At 48.7% G+C, this 20,848-nt stretch overlaps 1 long non-coding RNA gene across 1 annotated transcript in view; it reads right to left on the bottom strand.

Annotated features, from left to right (window-relative positions):
* Positions 1–20,848, bottom strand: part of LOC144165081 (uncharacterized) — a 111,998-nt gene that overhangs the window by 79,229 nt on the left and 11,921 nt on the right. Inside the window, exon 2 of the long non-coding RNA XR_013321345.1 lies at positions 10,351–10,395. This is a non-coding gene — a long non-coding RNA (uncharacterized LOC144165081). The remainder of the gene's footprint in view (positions 1–10,350; positions 10,396–20,848) is intronic.

The following is a 20,848-nucleotide window of genomic DNA, read 5'->3' as shown; positions in this document are numbered from 1 at the left end:
TCTGTACTCGTGGCTATTCGCTTGTCGTTATTAATGCGAACGCACGAAAAGTGTCGCTTCGAGTACGAGGAACTGACCATTTTGGGCCATGTCTTCAACGCCGTAAGAGCGCTGCCTGACCCGGCGAATACTTCAGCCATGGCGAACTTCCTAAGATTGAACAATATTAAGGGCTTGCGAGCATTTCTCAGACTGTTCCCATACTATCGGCGCTTCGACGCAAAGTTCCCACGCATTTTACACCCACTGATGCGCTTGACAAAAGATATCACCCCTCTTATATAGAAAAACGCCAGAGAAAAAGCATTCTTCGAACTACAAAAACGCCTGCAAAAGCCGCCCGTGCTGGCGCATTTTGACGAAAACACCGAAAGGGAAATGCAGACGCACGCCAGTGATATAGGCCTGGGTTACTTGAGCGGTTACTAAAACGTAATCCCCTTTGCAAGCCATGGTTTGTCGAAGGAAGCGAAAAACTATTCATCCTCCGACAAAGAGTGCTCTGCAATTATATGTGGCGTTTCAAATTTTACTCATACGTGTATTGCCGACCATTGAAGGTTGTGACAGACCACCATGCGCTGTGTTGGCCTGCCAATTTCAAGGACCCCTCTAGCCGTCTTGAGTGGTGGAGCTTGCGCCTCCAATAGTTCGACGTTTCAATCGCCATAAATCCGGCAGAAACCTTACGATGCCGACGGCCTGTCCCCGGGCCCCGTTGACCCATCACCACTAGACTCGATAAAGAAAGCGCCTTCTTCACAGTCGCGACGGAGATCGACCTTGCTGCCCAGGCGCACTCCGACCCCGACTTACGGGTCATGATCGAATACCTCAAAGGACGCAACGTCAGCGTGACTAAAGGGTTCAAACGGAAGTTACCTTTATTCAGCCTGAAAAACGTCTTTCTCCTGAAGAAGAATTTCCGCCCCGGAACGACAACAACGTATCTTCTTGCCATCCCGGCAGACCTTCATGACGAAATTTCGGTACCGTGCCACGGCAACCCGTCTTCCCGACATATAGGCACATCTCGCACTATTGGAAAAATCAAGGCGAGGTACTATAGGCCCAACTTACATCCGTCGCCACCCACTACGTCGGAGCTGCCTTGACTGCTAGGGACGAAAAGCGCCGTCGAAGACACCCGCCGGACTTCTGCAGCCGATCGCCGGCCCATCGAGGCCCTTCGCACAGATTGGAATGGACCTTCTGTTCCCGATCCCCACCTCACGATCCGAAAACAAATGTATTGCCGTAGCGACATACTACGTGACGCAGTTGGCATAGACCTTCGATCTTCCGAGGCTGACTGCACAAGAAGTCGTAAATATCTTCATAGCCAAAAATGTGCTGCGACATAGAGCCAATGATATCCTGATCACGAACCGTGGAACGGCCTCCAGTGCAGAGGTTATGCTAGGAATCTTACGCCGCAGCAATACGGATCACCGACGAACGACGGCGTACCACCCTCGAACGAACGGACTAACAGAAATTCTGAACAAACGATCACGGACAGGCTGTTTAAGTACATCTATGTTGAATATAAAACTTGGGACGAAGTTCGTAAATATGCCAGGTTTGGGTACAACACGGCTAAATATGTCACGTTTGCGTACAACACGGAAACTACGCAGATAACACTGTTGAAGCTGAAGATGACACGGTTTAAGACTGCCGACTACAGTGCTTGACGCTATGGTGAGCGGGCCATTTTCACCTCTGCTGGGTTTCACTGTATTGGAAGACACCGCGTGCCTACAACTGTAGGAAACCGTGCTTATATAAGGAGCGCACTGGCACAACTGACACAACTTTTGACAATCGAACAAGCGCTTTTGACGGGGATAATTTGTAATAGGCCTTCAAAAGCACCAAAAGACAACACTTCCAGTTCATGGGCTACTTCAGTATTGTGATATGTGACATGTTATTCGGCAGGGAGAGCGCTCATAAACAATAATTGCATGGTGAAGACCGGAACACTATTTGAGAAGTCTGCCGGTTTTTTTGTTGTGTGCCACTACCTTCACGATGCAGTTTTGACATTTGGAGATGTATTGTGCCCTGCGTATTATGCATATCTTCCTACACCTATTAATTACCCGTCTGCCTTGAGATCTTTGTAACATAGACAGCCAGTGAATTGATACTTGGCTGTAGTGACCACGAAGGCTTCTTAAGGCACCATCGATTTTTTATAACAATTAAAACCCATCGAAGCACTTACTTCAAAAATGAAAACCTGCGTTCTCAGTGAAGGATTTAGCAGTAGTGATCACTTTTAGTGCCTTTTCTATCAAGTTGCGATAGAGTTTCTGAACTAAGTGGCTTAGTTTTCAGGGTTATCTTTCCCATCATAAGACCACCAAAACTGTATTGAGCACAGATGATTGCCATGCGGGCCGTGGAGCAGAAAAGTAGTATCAATTCTGCAATTGACGTGCAGATCTCTGTTGGCGGACCGATCATCAATTGCAGTTTCGCTCTAAGCGTTCAAACTCTATATATACCTTACATCACCTTACAGTTTTCTGTATCCTACGTGATGGTTCTTTGCAAGCACGTTCGTCATCCAGTGTAAAATAGACTGAGGTGGAAATTCCAGAACACATCGCCGAAAAATAAACAAATATTCACACGTATAACTCCTCAAAATTCTGAACCAATTTGAAAGCAAAATGTGCCGTCCCACGCTATAAATTTTGTCACGGATAGGCAAATCTACAGTAACAACAGATCACTCTTCACTGGGCAGTTTATTCCTACAAGAAAGATGGTGAGAAAAAAGTTAGCAGTGGCTTAGATCGGCTATTCTAGGGTATACTTAGCGTGAGATAAGGTTCAGCTGGTTAATCTTACATTTCATGGTTGTCAAGAATTAGCTTGATTATCATGCTTACTGCTGCTTCAATGACAGACGCACGGTATACGCAGTGTGTGACGCAAGTATATTTAACAAGCGGCTCCAGCGCAGCGTCACCAATGCAAGTTCATCAGGCGAACGCCGGCGTTGCTGCATCGCACGAGCCATCGGTTCCACACCCGGATACCCTTTGCATGATTATCAAATGGACCGGGCACCCATGTGCGGAACGGAGATCGGCAAAGGCGCTGCGCTCGTGGGGTGTGTGAGAGACGCCAGGCAGCGAGCAACATTCGGTGCGCCATGTGACGTCACTTCTCCTCGCGCATGTGGAGCCCGCCTCTCCAGGAGCCAAGTGAAACCGCTTATGAAACTGCTCGAGGAGCCAAGTAAAACCTCGGCCAGTGTAGCTCACGCTACAAAAGGTTATACAGTCGCACAATAAAATTAGGTTTGATATTGTCATGAAGCCAAAAGCGACGCAGTTGTCTGGAAGGAAAAACAAGTTTATTTGGGGAACTTGTGCTCTCCTTAAAACTGAAAAAATACCAAGGCGGCAGAGAAGCAGTCAACGAAGTGACGTGCGCAGTCGAGTGTAGGCGTAATGAATGCCCCGGTTTCTGCTCTGCAGGCTTTTATCCGTCCGCGCAAGTATTTCTCTAACCGTGGAATGGAATCCAGGAAACTGGAGATCAACGGATATTATCCTAGGCTGGTAACGTTAGTTCGGAGCAGTCTTTTTATCGAATGAGATAACACGTGCGGCATAAAAAATGAAACATACGCTTCAAATGCCCCACGCCTAATGCCGATATCACAAACCTGCGCAGCCGGTCGGCAAAAACAATATATATAGAAATAATGTAAAGCATGGTTCGCGCCATTAGCTTCGTTTGAGAACCATGAGAGCTATTAGACCAACTGGACTCAATTAAAAAGGTAGTGCTTAAAACCTTCACTACCATGGTGACAAAAGAACGATCTTCGCTTTTGCTTGAAACTCGAACACAACACCCCAACGAAGGAGTCGTTATCTTGGGTGAAAAAATGAAGCGAAAACGACAGAAAAAAGAAATTCAGATTTCTTTTGCGTGGAGTAAAGCAAACAAAGCAAACACTCCTTCCTTGATCAGGCCTGCTAACCCCCTAGAGCTAAGGTCGAATTCGCGCCTACAACTGCTGCGCTGCACAAGATGCTCAAAATTCCAAGGAGGCAATACGACTGCCGTTTCAGTGCGCTGTCATCGAAGACCATCGGTGCCGCAGCTGTATGCACCGATACATTGCGCGAGACCACCCGTCCGGCGGGCAGAAAGGAACTTCGGAAGCTGTCTACAACGACGCCGCAACATCAAGTGGCTCTCACGACTGACGTTTACAAAGAAGCGGTTCAGCAGGCTTTGTGGAGTCCTACGCCATCAGAACTACACCGCGAGCCACTTGCTCTGGCCTACTCCGCATCTCTTCGTCATCCCCGCCCTGCTCCAGCCCGTCGTCAAAAGGCCCCGCAATACCACCCTCCACTGTCGCCCGCCCGACCCCCTGTAGTTTAATTCCCGACAACGAGGAATTCCGCCGTGTGGCGAACGCCTACTAATAGCCCACTCTGCTACCACTGCGGCGATACTGACTACACCTACCGTCGCTGCCCTTACAAGAGCCTCTGGTTTACGCGAATTCGCTGTCGAGGACCCCCGCCCCCTTCACTGCCAGCGCCCTACTAAGACCAAACAATACCTGTCCACCGACAATCGAGGTCAAGCGCGTTTCACGCGTTTCATGCCTTTGCCATCGCATTACCTGTACCAGTCGCCGAGCAGCCATAGCACCGCTTACTTCTCACGTGGAAGGTCCCCGCGCTCACGCGGGGGAAGCTAAAACAGCAACTTCTGGAGGTGGAGTAGGCCAACGGCAAAAAAAAACAAGAACCTTCCAACGATTCAAGGACGCAGCGAGCACCGTGCCCTCAGCCCGACGACGCGATCTAACCCTGACTTGACTCCTGAACACCACCAGAGTCCAACGGTGCGACGCGAACACGACATAACCGGGTCTTCTTGTGAGAAGTCGACCACAACGACGATGCATAGTTCCCGACCGTCAACCTGCCCAATTCAATATTGAACGCCACGACGCACCCGGAACTCGATAAAGGCTTGGACTTTCAGCTGTCCATCCGCAGCTTTGATGTAGTCGCCCGCATAAACACGGGAGTTGAATACACAGTAATGAGCAGATCATTTGCATAAAAGCTGACCAGATTGCCTATAAACGTTACGACCAGATGAGATGGTCTGCACATACGCGAGCAGGAGGCAATCTCGTAACGCCGAGTGGAACGTGCACATCATGCATCACCATAGACTGCACCACGTGCCCTGCCGTGTTCGTCATTTTGCCTAACTGTTCTTGTGAAGTAATTTTTGGAGTGGGCTTTTTGACGGACAGCGGTTCAATAATTGATCAAGTCGATAACTTTTCCTCTGGTCACTCTATGACGGCGGAGTCGAACAACGCGGTCCTGTAAGGATCGCCGATGATAATGTCACCCTGCCATCCCGCGCAAGCTTGATCATCACCGTCTACTGTCAAGATGCTGCTACTGATGTCCATGCTATCGTAGAGTGTGACCAAAGGTTTTCTCTGCCGCGGTGTCTGTGTCGCAAGAGTTATCGCGAATCCAACGCTTTCTTGCCTGAACAATGGCGCTTTACGTGGCTTTACCACGACTATTAGCGATGTTGCTTCACACATCATGATGGTGGTTGCAGCTGTGGTTCTCTTAGGTCCCTCTTGCAGAAGACCGAACTCGGGCGGTACACCTTACAGTCGGCGGCTGCAAGTTGGACGGCCTTGGCGGTTTTCAGAGGTAGTAGGGAGCATAAAGTGTGCGTACCCAGTACATCCACCAGATCTTACGAAGCCAAAGACGATGAATTTGCCTTGAAAGAAAACCAAGTTTATTGGAGCGAACTTCTGCTCCACTAAAAAAATCGTGCCAATCCACCCCGTGAATGTGGTTGGAAGGCGACGTCACTTACAATCACTCACATCGCTCTACAAATAGTAAAACCAGAGAGAAGTGAAATGCACTTAACCACACGATTTATTACTTCAAAGAGATATTCTTGGTAAGGTCAAATCAATGCATGATGAATGAACGGTGTTTGGTTGAGTTGTGTTTGTGTAGCAAGAGTGGAAACTTTCTTTAAAACATCAAAGTAAGCTCCAACCTGGTGTTAGACATCTGACTTCTCCGTCTCTGCGCCACGGATGGAGGCGACGAGACTTGCGGCTGAGAAGGAGGAGGAAGAAATACTTCTGTTCAGATTTCTGAACGCGCCAGAGTGCCGCCCTGGGGAGTGCTTCCTTCTTTTGTCGAGCCCATACGCAGCCCGCGCGGCCTGTGTTCTGTCCACCCGCTGAAACTGGGTAGGTAGAGAGGGCCTGGACAGCAGCCTCTCCCATTGCTCTTGTTGGGTAGTTGACGGAAAGAGAGGAGGGTGCTCAGAGCTAACGTCACAAACCCCGATTGCGGGTTGGAGTCTTCCTACTTCTGAGCAAAATTTACCTTCAGCGTCGTAGCGATTCAGATACATTAAGTGAAGACGCGTATGCTGTGGGAAGGAGCCCGGATTTTATGACCCGTAGGGTAGTTTGTTGTTCTCTGGAAAGGTCAGGGTAAGGCGAAGGTACGGTCTGTCTCAGAAGGCGATAATGCTGGATTATCTCCCTGGACGTGACAAGCGCGTGACTGTCCTCGTGCAGCTCCATAGCACGGGAGGTAAAAGCGCAGGCTTGTTGGGTGGGCGTATTTGTTGCCCTCCATTGAAGCGTGAGGCGGTGTCCAGATGAGCTGAATAAAACCGTTTGGGGAGTGGTTTTTTAGCACGCGCAGTGCAGGTCAGGACGCCTAACCCGACTGGCAATTCCAGCAGGCTTGCTGGGAATCGGTATCTACCCTCCGAACTCCGGGTTGAGCGAGTCCTGAGCGAGGTACACGCAAGGAGGTTGGTTCTGGAGGAAGCCGCGATGATAGCGTATTGCTGCCTTCGATGTTTGGAGGCGTCTGTGTAGATAACTCCATGATTCTCACCGAGGGTGGTGTTTAGCGCTTGAGCCCGTGCTTTTCGGTGAACCCTCGTCAGGTGACGGGTTAATATATCTAAGCAAAGGGAGCATCCTTAGTTTTAGTCGCCAAGAGTCTGGGAGAACGTCAAGCGGAGTGACATTCTGAGCTACCCAGCCAATCTGGTGAAGCATGCGGTTACCCACCACAGTTCTGAATCGGAATATCTGGTTAGAAAGATGGCCTTCTATCAGCTCTTCCACCGTGTTGTGGAGCCCCGTGCTAAGCAGCCTCTGTGTGGACGCACTCATGAGATGACGAATGGCCTGCTCTACCACCTTTCTAAGCATTAAATAAAGCATCTCTATGTCTTCCTCGTCGAGAATAAGACAGGGGGTTGACGTAAGTAACTCTCGAGAGGACAAAAGCTTCAGTTAATCGAAAGGTACCGGATTCCTTTAGGCCTCGCTTCTTGGTGGCAACTCGCCTGATCATGTGTATAATTGGAATAATGCTGTTATGAGGCTTCAAGTATACGTCACTCTTGGTTTTGTCCTGGAAATGTAGGCCCAGGATCTTGATGCAGGGTTTTGGAGTGATGGCCTGGCCATCAAGGAGTATTTGAATGTATTTCTTGGTTTGCTGTGAGGACGGACGACAAGTAGCTGTGATTGTTTACGTGAACACTAGAGGCCACAGGCTTTAGCACATTGCCGTACTAAAAGTGAGATTCAATAGATTGGTGTCAGCTTCCTTTAATTTTCGTATCTCTTAGCACATAAGCAAGGTGCGCACAGGGCCGCTAGACGGGCGTGAGTGGTCGTGTGACGCTTTCACGTGGCATTGAGCGAGAACGCAGGGGGTACACCCGTAGATGGGCTTGGTGAGTACACCACCTCTTTTCCCCGTCTTCGCGTGGGCTCGTAGCTCAATCGGTAAGACAACGGGCTCTCGCTTCGTTAGTCTATTAGTTCCAGGTTCGATTTCCGGCGGTGCCGGTAAATTATTTTACTGTTCGCTGGAGTTTTCTGGTGACACCAACGGTCGCGAAAGAACCCTTGGGGGGTAGAGGTAGAAAGCTTTGCTTTAAAACTGTAAGGATACCGAGGTGGCGAAGCAGAAGTAAACAAATCGACGTCCGCAGGCGAGTTACACTGAATCAAAGGCCGCGGTGTCTGCTTTGCAGGCCTTTATGCCTCGTCGCGAGTGTTTCTCGAACCCTCGAATTTAATACAAAGCACTGTATATGAAAGAATATTATTCTAGGCTGGTAGCGTTAGTTCGAAACACTGTCCATATCAATGGTGCTACACGTGCGGCATAAAGAATGGAATATGCGCTTCAATTGGCCAACGAATAACACAGATAACAGACGGGCGCATCGAATTGGCAAAAACAAAACGTAAACAAACAAACCCAAAGCAAGGTTCGCGACAATATGCTGAGTTTATGGTGTTAAAATGAGCTTTTGTCACTCTTCCTAACCCCTACACATGGGTGCATCGTACGAAAACAAATATGTTTACATATTGCAGGTTGTTTCCTAAAAAGCAATAGTGGATATTTCCTGTGGCTGTCACAACAAAAAGTGTTTTGGCGCACATAACAAAGCGCCTTTCTTAGCGCAAACCGGGTTCTTTTCAGCTCGCACGACGCGAGTGGCCGTCTAGATTCGATTTTGCTTCTCTATTTGTGTAGCGCGGGCGCCGTGCTGTGGTTCCAGTTATGTCACTTATGGGAGCTTTTTTTATGAAAATAAAGGTACGTGCAGTCTGGCCATGTCCTTGTACTCGTTTTCTTTCCAGGTTGTGCATTTCACGTGGATTTTTTGTACCTTTATTAAGCACCAACTCACCCAAAGGCAAGTTCTACGGAACGCAGAGGTGGAACAGCCGTACGCAGGCAGAAGTATGAAAGTGCTTCTTGATGTCCAGGTAGTGCATCGCCTCAAGATAAGTGCGCAAATACTATCTTTCACAAACACCTTTCGCGAATCCAAACTCCAGTCTCCGGCCGCGACCCATTTTGTAGGAATTGTGAATTTACCCTGTACAAATACAGCGCTAGCCAATAAAACATATGAAAATGAAAAACATATGAAGATGTGAAAATGTGCGCTCAAGATTCAATAGGAGTTATGCACCGGTTTTTTGGTAAGAACCTAAGCATTTTTTACGCAAATAATGAGTATTTTATTAGTAACGCACACTATTTGAAACAGAAGAAGAGAACCAGTAAAGTTTGTGCTTCAGCGGCTTCAGATTTGTGCTTCAGCCCCATCAAAGCTACCATTTCTGGAAAGAACCTCTATGTTCTATCCATAAGCGTTTGACAAATCGGATAAACCACACAGCATGCACATGGCCTTTATTTAATGGCTGAACGCTATAACAGCTAGGTATTTTTGCTTGAGGCAGGTGCGTGCGAGCTATACCCTTCTTGCATGTTCCGTCGAAAGAAATGCACTTTCATTTTCTTAGATGTGGGGTGCACCCGCATCAGTAGCGTTTTTTATTAAACCTGAACGCATTATACGTCTTTGTTTCACGTAAAAATGACTGGGAACAAATAAATATGCAAAAAGTTGGAACAGTGCGTGATGAAAAGTATTACCACCGCAATTTGTTTTCAAGAGCTAACTTATAATTCAGTGCAAAGACAAGGCAAATGTCAGTTTATTGCAACATTGAGCTGTAGTTCTACAATTCCTGTTTTGTTTGCTCGTTGATATTCGCATAGGTTACAAGTTGTTTTGACTCTGCATTGTGGTAAGCAATGATTAGGCCAGTTCGTGTTTTAGTAATGGCTATACCAAAACAGGTACACACACAGTACACACGCCAGCAATCACTAAATAGTTGTGAAAGGGCAAAGCTGCTTGGCGTGAGAATGACCTATTTTACCAACGAGAGCCATGCCGCCCATTTTTATGAACAGGTACACTTTCGATCATAGAGCAAGCCGTTTCCCCCCTACCAAAACACAAACCCGCTGCAAAGCAAAAAAGACGTCTAATCAGATTTCTTAATGGCAATGCAATCTTTTGCCAGTTGCGTGCGCAGAAGAAAAATGTGTTTCTCACTCATGACGCATTCAGCCCCTTGTTACAAAACCTGACTCTTGAGCCGTGCTCAGGCGCCTGTACCAAAACCAATTCTGTTTTATGGGCCTTGGGCTAATTACTTACTCCGTTTTTCGGCCATGATTGACACTATTCGAACCTTCCACGTCAAGCTGTATATGGATGTCTTTGTATTTGCAAATTGTGCTTGTGCTTAAGAGAACAACATGCGACTATTCCAGAGGTGGCCATTGACCGTGGTAAAAGATAGCTGCGAAAACGTTTTTTATATGCAAAGACAAAGGTGTTTTTCACTCAAAGAAACTGTACGTTACACGAGAAACGATTTACCTTTGAGTAGTAGGCGGCAGCGATGCGAGCACCATCGGGCAGAGCCTGCAAACGTCATAGGAATGAAAATTACGACAGTGGGAGCATTTTATGTAAAGGAAATTAATTAGTTTGGTGCCTGAACTCCGAACTGCGTTCTCAACTACCACAAAGATGCCAGGTGTCAGTGGATATTAACTGAGCTGTAATTTTATAAAAGCTTTCTTTATGCACGACATACTCCCGGACAATGTCCAGGATTGTACTGTAAGAAACATATTCTATGAAATTTCGTAACGAATACATTGCCATATCTGTCGATTCTGTTGGTGATTGCAAAAATATTGCAATTTGTAGGAAATTTAGCCAAGAATAAAATATCAGATACTCTTACGCTGCCAATGCAAACCTAAAGAGTAACTAGTTATATGGCAGCTTCCTCTATGATTTTAGGCCATCAGAGAGTTCAGAAGCAAAGAAAATATCGCCAGCACAAATTTGGCTGTCCGACGATCACTGCTATTGTACACAATAGCCGCCTTCTAACGTGCAGCGAGGGGGAAGAAATAACTTTTTTCCTTCATAGAGAAAAGGTAATTCTTGTCCGACGCGGATCTCCTGTAGCATCTGCCAGTTAAATTAGCACATGAAAAGCATGGTGCAAAAGCTGCGTTACACTTTGTATTGCATTGGATTTTGTGCATTGCTTCAATTTGGATTGCTTCAGTTGGCGTAAAGCTGGGTTATATGAGTGTTTAAGCCAACTTCTGCAACGTTTGCTTCCTTAAGTAAGGAGCTCTTGATATAACTATTGCTGTGTCTGTACTGTTTGTGTAAAGAGCTTTTGTTATCATATAATACTTGCTGTATATTCTTCCAATGGTTTTGTTATCCTATGGTTTTGTTTTGTTTCCTATGGTTTTGTTTTGTTTCCAATGGTTTTGTTTTGTTGGTGATGTCTACTGCATTCGAGAGTGTAGCAGCAGCGGCCATTCGATCCGCGGCTTCGTTCCCGGCTATACCACAGTGGCCAGGGACCCAGCAAAGGACGAGTTCAAATTTGTGGACACACACCGACATAATACCTTTGATGATAAGATTTACGACGTGATTTTTTGAAGACTTTGTAGAAGACAATGCCCGCACAACACTGAGGGAGTCTGTATAGATAATGGATCGTGGGATGTGACTTTGAAGGACATGATTAACAACAAGAAGTACACCATAAGCCTCTGCCGTAAAGATACTGGTATTACTGTTAAGAATTCTAGTGACACTAAGGCCGGGCCCATGCGCAGCGCAGGACACAGAGGTGGAAGTCTTAGAGGCATCCGTATAAAATTCAGAATAATGATACTTCTCCTGCAAATACAAGAAGTGCTGCTGAATTGCACATGTGGGAGCTCGGTTTTTATCTACATGTGTGAATGTGAAAGATGTGTCGCATGACACAGGGCGGAGATGCCATGGTGCTATGAAATCTGTTACGGAACTTTGGATGGTGTCTAAAAAGGAGACAGCAAGCTCTGACGCTTCCTCTCTAACTCTGTAAGAGAAGGGCGCAGAGAACGATGGTCGGTTTAGGAGTAGTGCAGTCATGGAGGTATCATGAAAAACTGATTTAAAAGGATGGTGAGGCATGGATGAAATTTTAAAAGTATAAAGGAGGTCTGTGTATGCTCGCTGACGTTGTAGGTTCCATTTGTTGCACTCTACATACAGACTTTCGACTGGACTAGTCCGAAAGGCACCGCAGGACAAGCGGAGCCCTAGATGAAGCACAGGGTCCAGCATTCTGAGGGATGTTTTAGTGGCTGACCCATAGACAACGCTACCATAGTCCAGTCGTGAACCTATCAAGCTGGTAAAAACACGTAAAAGAAGTTGTTTGTCAGCACCAAAAGAGATGTGCGAGAGAACCTTCAGGATATTCATTGTTTTTAAGCATTTATGTTTTAGTTGTTTTATGTGGGGGATGAATGTGAGCTTTTCGTCAAAGATTATACCTAAAAACTTGTGTTCCTTTTTGACAGGAATAGAGACACCGTGGAGTCGAATGTCTGGATCCGGCCGAATGCCACGCCTCTTGGAAAACAGAACACAAGTGCACTTTCCTGGATTAAATTTAAAACCGTTGCTATCTGCCCAGCCGGCTAGCTTGTTCACACCAAGCTGGACTTGGCGCTCGCAGACAGACAGGTTACAAGACTTAAAGGATAATTGAACGTCGTCTACATAAATGGAGGAGGAAATCGATGGTGGTAGCGCCTTACGAAGAGAATTCATTTTTACAATAAAAAGGGTGCAACTTAAAACTCCACCTTGCGGCACGCCGTTTTCCTGCACATGAACCCTAGAAAGTGCATTTCCAACTCGAACGCGAAACGTTCTTTCAGACAGGTAACTGGCAAGCGTGTTCATCATGTTACCCGACATGCCAAAGGACTTCAAGTCGCTAAGGATGCCGTACCGCCAAGCAGTATCGTACGCCTTTTCAAGATCAAAGAAGACCGTCATGCAGTACTGCTTGTGGAGGAAAGCATCTTTGATATAAGACTCTAACGCAACGAGTTGATCGTTGGTAGATCGCCCCGCCCTGAAGCCCGCCTGGCAGCTCTCGAGAAGACCATTGTACTCTAAGAAGTACACGAGTCTCCTGTTTATCATTTTCTCGAAGAGCTTACACAGGCAGCTTGTCAGGGCAATGGAGCGATAACTGGCGGGAGAGGAAGGGTCCTTCCCTTCCTTTAGGAAAGCCACTACTATGGCCTCCCTCCAAGAGCGTGGGAAGTGCCCCGAAAGAAATATTTTATTGTAGAGGTGAAGAAGTGTTTCAAGCGTGTCTGCATGTAAGTGTTGTATCATTGTGTATGAAATCCTGTCTGCACCTGGAGCTGAAGGTTTACAAGTACCGAGTGCGACCTTCAGCTCATGAAGTGAAAAGGGGGTGTTATAGGATGAGTTCGACTTATTAGTGTCTCGCAAGGACTTCTTCTCAAACGATGCTTTGTGTTTAATGAAAGTGTTGGTGTAGTGTGCTGAACTGGACACGTGTTCGAAGTGTTGCGCAAGTGTGTTAGCCTGGTCTTCCAGTGTGTCCCCTGTTGTACTAACCAGGGGCAGGCTGTGTGTCTGTTGTCCTTTTAGTTTTCGTATTCGTGCCCAGACTTTGTGTGTGTCAGTGTATGAGTTGATGGAAGTGAGGAAGGTGCGCCAACTCTCCCTTTTCGCCTCACGACGCACTCGCTTCCCAAAAGCCTTTGCCCGTTTAAAAGAAATGAGGTTATGTGACGTGGGGTACCGGCGAAGGACACCCCACGCCTTGTTCTGGGCCTCTCGCGCCCGCCTGCAGTCCTCGTTCCACCAGGGCCTCCTTGGGGTGCGGGACCCACTGGAGGCCTGGGGAATGGACTTTTCGGCAGCGTCGAGGATGTGCGCCGTGACGAGTTGGGCGGCCTCCTCAACGTGTAGGTGTTTTATGGATGTGTGGTGTAGTTGAGATGTTTGTGTGAATGTGCTCCAGTTTGCTTGTGATTCATTAAACCTGTTATGAGAAGATGGACTGCTCGGGCCTGTACCTATATACGTTAATGAAGTGGGGAAATGGTCACTACCATATGGGTCCGTGTCCACACCCCACTCAAGACATGGAAAGAGAACTGCGGAACCAATAGCCAAGTCAAGATGCGAGTATGTATTGTGTCCTAAGTTATGGTATGTAGGCTGTTTTTTGTTGAAAAGGCATGCTCCGGAGGATGTAAGAAACTTCTCTATCAGGCGACCCCGGGCATCTGTACGGGAAGAGCCCCAAAGAGAATTGTGCGCATTGAGGTCGCCTGTTAGTATGTATGGTTCGGGCAGCTGGTCGACCAGCGCCTCGAAATCAGAGCTCAGAAGTGCATGATCAGGAGGGATGTAGATGGAGCATACCGTTATCAGCCTATTAAATATTATGGTACGGATCGCTACAGCCTCGAGGACAGTGTTTAAAGAGAGAGGGTGGCATGCTAATGATTTCCGGGCGATAATGGCCACACCTCCTGAAGAGTGGGTGCAGCCAACCCTGTCCTTTCTGAATACCATGTACCTATTTAAGAAATTTGTTTGTTTAGAATTGAGGTGGGTTTCCTGCAGACACATGATACTTGGCTGACTGGCATGCAGAATCTCATACACATCGTCAAGGTTTTTAAGGAGGCCTCTGCAGTTCCACTGAATAATGTTTTCTGTTCCCATTATTTAAATTTAAGAATGACTGGAGTGTGTGTGTTCGTGTGTGTTCATGTGTCGTCTTTCGGGGCTGTTACTCTTGGATTAGGCTTTTTAGGCCTTTCTACTGGCTTGGCCGTCGGGGGCCGCTCCTTGCGCTGCGTTGCAGGCAGGAACGGCCCGACATCCATTTCGTCGTCGGATGTCCGAGGGGTGCCCGACGGACCGGGCCCCCCGGACTTGGCCCCCCTTCGGGAGCCCTTCGTTTGAGCCGCCACCGCCGCGGGCGTTGGGGACGCCAAAAGTGGCACGGGCGGTGCGGTGGCGGTGGGAGCCGATGTGGGGCCCGTGGTGTCCATCACCTCGGTACCCTCCAACGCACTGGAGGACGGGGAGACAGAAGCGGGAGCGGCACCGGTCCCGACAGAAGTGGTTTGCGCCACAACCGCTGCTGCCTCAGCAAGCGGCGTGGTGCCGGGTTGGGCTGCGTGAGGCAACCCAGGGGGGGGCGGGGGCGGGACCAGGTCAGCCTCGCTGAACTGGGTCCCTGTGGACACCAGACGCCGCTCCGCCCCCCGGCGAGCCGCGTCGGCGTACCTCCCCAGAGGGAAAGAGGCGAACCTCTTTCTCGCCTCTGGGAAGGTGATGTTCTCAGTTACCTTGATGTTGATTATCTTTTTCTCAAGTTGGAACTTCTCACACTTGCGGGAGTACGCTGCTTGCGGCCCGCCGCAGTTCACACAAGACAGGGTATCAGATGGACAATTATCGCTTGGATGATCGTGCGCCGCGCATTTCGCACACGTCGTTCGGCCACGGCAAGAGTTGGTACCATGCCCGAACCGCTGGCACTTAAAACAACGGCGCGGGTTCGGGATGTACGGACGGATGGAGCAACGGATAAAACCTGCATATATATGTTGTGGGAGAACGGCGCGGTCAAAGGTCAAGATGATGTGCTTGGTGGGAATCTCCTTGTCGTCTCTACGGATGGTGATGCGTCTCACGGCAGTGACGCCCTGATCCTTCAAGCCGGCAAGGAGATCCGCATCGGTTTCGTTCAGGAGATCTGGCTCTGATATCACACCCTGCGAGCTGTTGAGGCTCCGGTGGGGTGTGACCCTGATGTCAAGATCAGCCAGTCTAGTCTGAGCTAGAAGCTTTGTGGACTGCTGCTTGTCATTTACCTCGATGAGGAGTTCACCAGTTCTTTGTTTTTTGGCCTGATATGATTTGCCTATTATGGCTTCAAGATACTTGGCGATCAAGAAGACTGACTGAGATGCAAGAGGGTGGGTTGGATTCAGAGACTCCATGACAAGAAATCGAGAGTAATGATCTGGTTCAGGAAATGTCAAAGATGGCAATGGGGGAAACGATACTTCGGTGCGGCCCCTTTTAGGGGGCCGATCACGGTTGGGGGGGGTTTTAGACAATACCATAAAGCATAGTATAAAAGCAGGGAGACGGGGGTACTTTCTCCTTTGACCTTACCCTGGTAGTCAAAGAGGTCCCGGAGCTCCCTGCCTGGTAGACAGGCAGGGAGCCCATCGGCCGGAGCTTGACCAAGGCTCCGACGGCCACCGTTTACGGCTTCTACCCTTCACCTTTAAACACCTCGCCACGGTTGGACACGGCTGATGTTGGGAGCTCGGGTTCCGCGGTGTCGCTGCTCACCGTCACCATGAATACTCAAGGTGCCCCGTGCGGGGCCGTAGTAGGAGTTCTTTGTCGGAACCATACGAATTGTGGGAGAGAACCTTCAGGATATTCATTGTTTTAAGACATTTATGTTTAAGTTTCTTGATGTGTGGAATGAATGTGAGTTTCTGGTCAAACACAACACCTAAAAACTTATGCTCCTTGTTCACAGGAAGCGACACGCCATTAAGTGTAATGTCTGGGTCTGAAAGGATCCCGCGCTTCCTAGAGAACACAACGCAGGAGCTTTTTGCAGGATTCAATTTAAAACCATTCTTTTCTGCCCAGCTGGCAAGTTTCTTGACGCCGAGCTGGACTTGACGTTCGCATATTGACATATTACAAGATTTAAACGATATCTGCACGTCATCTACGTACATAGAGTAAGAAATTGTAGGCGGCAGTGCCTTCCCAAGGGAGTTCATCTTTACTATGAAGAGAGTGCAGCTTAGAACTCCACCTTGCGGCACGCCATTTTCCTGCACGTGTACCTTTGACAGTGCAGAACCAACTCTGACGCGAAAGGTTCTCTCTGACAAATAAATAATAACGGTATTTAACATGTTACCAGAGACACCGAACGACTTAAGATCTGTAAGTATGCCATAACGCCATGCGGTGTCATAGGCCTTCTCTATGTCAAAAAACACCGTAAGACAGAATTGTTTGCGAATGAAGGCATCCTTAATGTATGACTCTAGTGCCACAAGTTGATCGTTTGTGGATCTCCCTGCCCTGAAGCCTGCCTGGCAGCTCTCAAGAAGACCGTTGTACTCCAAAAAGTACACAAGCCTCCGGTTTATCATCTTCTCGAGAAGCTTGCACAGGCAGCTGGTCAGGGCAATGGGTCGATAGCTAGCGGGAGAAGAAGGGTCCTTCCCTTCTTTCAAAAATGCTACAACTATGGCATCCCTCCAAGACTTTGGAATCTGCCCCGAAAGCCATATCTTATTGAAAAGGTGAAGAAGTGTTACAAGAGTGTCTGTGTGTAAGTTCTGTATCATTGTATATGTAATGTTGTCTGGGCCTGGAGCTGAGGGTTTACACGTGCTCAGAGCACCCCTCAGCTCATGAAGTGTGAACTCAGAGTTATAAGAAGTGGCTGACCTGTCATTGTCATGTAACGGCTTCTTTTCGGCCATTTGTTTGTGTTTCATGAAAGTGTTTGTATAGTGTGCTGAACTGGAAACGTGTTGGAAGTGTTGTGCAAGTGTGTCAGCCTGGTCTTCGAGTGTAACCCCTGTAGTGCTGACCAGAGGCAGGCTGTGTATTTGTTGTCCCTTGAGTTTGCGTATTCTCGTCCATACTTTCCGTGTGTCTGTGTAGGAGTTTATGGATGTAATGAAGGAACGCCAACTCCCTCGTTTTGCCTCACGACGCACACGTTTTCCTAACGCCTTGGCCCGTTTGAACAAAATGAGGTTTCCCGACGTGGGGTACCGACGAAGGACACCCCACGCCTTGTTCTGGGCCTCTCGCGCCCGCCTGCAGTCCTCACTCCACCACGGCCTCCGCTGGTTGCGCGGGGCACCAGAGGCGTGGGGAATGGACTTTTCGGCGGCGTCGAGGATGTGCGCCGTGAGCAGTTGTGTAGCTTCTTCAACGTGTAGGTGTCCTATGAATGTGTGGTGTAGTTTGGATGTCTCTGTAAATGTATTCCAGTTAGCTCTTGCTTCATTAAACCTTTTATGGGAAGATGGACTGCTCGGGCCTGTACCTATATACGTTAATGAAGTGGGGAAATGGTCACTACCATATGGGTCCGTGCCCACACCCCACTCAAGACATGGAAAGAGAATTGCAGAGCCAATAGCCAGGTCAAGATGTGAGTATGTGTTGTGACCTATGTTATGGTATGTAGGCTGTTTATTGTTGAAAAGGCATGCTCCAGAGGATGTAAGAAACCTCTCTATCAGGCGACCTCGGGCATCCGTACGAGAAGAGCCCCAAAGAGAATTGTGAGCGTTAAGGTCGCCTGTTAGAATGTATGGTTCGGGCAGCTGGTCAACCAGCGCCTCGAAATCAGAGCTCAAAAGTGTAACATCAGGAGGAATGTATATGGAGCATACCGTTATCAACCTATTAAATATTATTAAGCGTATTGCTACAGCCTCCAGGATAGTGTTTAAAGTGACAGGATGGCATGCTAAGGATTTCCGGACGATTATGGCCACGCCGCCAGAAGAGTGTGTGCAGCCATCCCTGTCTTTCCTGTATACTAGGTAACTATTCAAGAAATTTGTGTGTTTGGAATTCAGATGTGTTTCCTGGACACACATTAAACTTGGCTGATTGGCATGCAGAATCTCATACACGTCGTCAAGATTATTTAGAAGGCCTCTGCAGTTCCATTGAACGATATTTTCTCTTCCCATTATGATGTATTAGAGCTACTGGAGTGTGACTGTTTATGTAGGGTCTTTCGGGGCTTGGACTCTTGGACGGGTTTTCTTTACCTCATCTGGAGGTTTAGATGGAGGGACCCGCTCCTTCCGCTGCGAAGCAGACAGGAAGGGTCCCACATCCAAGTCATCAACTGATTTGGAAGGGGTACCCGGCGTACCGGACCCCCCGGACCTGGCACCCTTTGCGGTGCCCTTCGTTTTGGCCGCGACCGCCGAGGGCGTCAGGAGCGCCCCGGGTGGCACAGGCGGTGCGGCGGAGGTGGGAAACGCTGCGGTCTCCTCCAGGTCCATCTCCTCCGGGCCCTCGCATGTGCTTTGGGCCGGTGGAGAGGAGGAAACAGAGGGCGCAGCAGCATCCCCAACGGACGTGGATGCCACCACAGCCGCTGCTGGCCCAGCTAGCGCTGTGGAGGCAGGTTGGGCTGCAAGAGGCAACCCAGGGGGGGGCGGTGGCGGGACCAAGTCCGACTCGCGGTACTGGGTCCCCGCCGAAACAAGACGCCGCTCCGCCCCCCGGCGAGCTGCGTCGGCGTACCTCCCCAGAGGGAAAGAGGCGAACCTCTTCCGCGCCTCTGGGAACGTGATGTTTTCGTTGACTTTCAAGGCAATTATCTGTTTTTCCTGTTTGAACTTTTCACAGCTCCTAGAATAGGCAGCGTGTGGTCCCTGACAGTTCGCGCAGGTGAAGTTCTCGGATTTACAATTGTCTGTTAGATGATCATGAGCTGCACATTTTGCGCACGTCAATTTACCACGACAAGAGGTTGTGCCGTGCCCAAACCGCTGACACTTGAAACAGCGGCGTGGGTTCGGCACGTAGGGTCGGATTGAACATCTCAAGAAACCTGCGTTGACCGACTCAGGAAGGTTAGAGCGGTCAAGTGTCAAGATTATGTGCTTGGTTGGAATTATTTCATCATTTCGACGTATGGTGATTCGCCTCACCGCTGTCACGCCCTGATCTCGGAGGCCCTCGAGCAGATCTGCTTCAGTCTCATTCATTAGATCCCGATCAGAGATCACGCCCTGGCAGCTATTGAGGCTGCGATGGGGCGTGATCTTGATGTCAACATCTACCATGCGCGTTTGCTTGAGGAGGTTGGAGGATTGTTGCTTGTTCTCTACTTCTATCAAAACTTCTCCCGTTGTGAGTTTCTTAGCCTTGTACGACTTTCCGATAAGGCTTTCAAGAAACTTGGATATTAGAAACACTGACTGGGAAGTGATGGGCTTTGCCTTGTCAACAGATTCCATGATCAAAAACCGCGAGAAATTATCAGGCTTTGGGGAAGAGATCGATTGCAAAGGAGGAAAAGAAACTTCGGTGCGGCCCCTTTTCGGGGGCCGATCACGTTTTGGGGGGGGTTTGGAAAATGCCATGTGATACATTGGAAAGCAGGGAGACGGGGGTACTTTCTCCTTTGACCTTACCCTGGTAGTCAAAGAGGTCCCGGAGCTCCCTGCCTGGTAGACAGGCAGGGAGCCCATCGGCCGGAGCTTGACCAAGGCTCCGACGGCCACCGTTAAAGGTTTCTACCCTTCACCTTAAAAACACATCACCACGGTAGGGCACAGCTTATGTTGGGGGGCTCGGGGTCCGCGGTATCGCCAGTACCGTCACCAAGATTACTCAAGGTGCCCCGTGCGGGGCCGAAAATGAAATGCACACGGACGCCAGTGGTATAGGTTTCGGTGCCGTCTTCGTCCAGAAGCAAAGCGGGGGCGAAATTGTAATCGCCTATTCCAGCCGTGGTGTGTCCAAGGAAGAAAAAACTACTCAGCCTTTGAGAAAGAGTGTTTCGCGATTATATGGCCCTTTCGAAGTTCGGTCCATACGCGTATGGAAGGCCGTTCAAGGTTCTGACAGACCACCGTGCGCTGTGTTGGGTCGCCCATTTGAAGGACCCCTCTGGTCGTCTTGCCAGGTGGCTGCGCCTGCAAGAATTCCACGTTACAGTAGTCTTTAAATAATGGTACTTCAAGAGAATGTGTTGCTGGGCGTGTTGGTTGAGGTCTACAAACATACTAAGGGGTGCAAATAAACCACACACAAGAAAGAAGAAAGGGACAGGCACTACACTTCCAACAGTTTAATAGCAATGACCGCAACGTACATATATAAACAAATTCTGACATGCACAATAGAGAGGCCGACAGCGCCAAGGCAAGAATTTATGTAAAAACTGCACCTCGGCTTTGTACAA

The sequence above is a fragment of the Haemaphysalis longicornis genome, unplaced genomic scaffold (assembly GCF_048455015.1).
Source record: "Haemaphysalis longicornis isolate Haplotype H1 unplaced genomic scaffold, Haemaphysalis longicornis Haplotype H1 scaffold_14, whole genome shotgun sequence".
Taxonomy (NCBI): domain Eukaryota; kingdom Metazoa; phylum Arthropoda; class Arachnida; order Ixodida; family Ixodidae; genus Haemaphysalis; species Haemaphysalis longicornis.
This window is presented reverse-complemented; position numbering and strand designations above follow the sequence as displayed.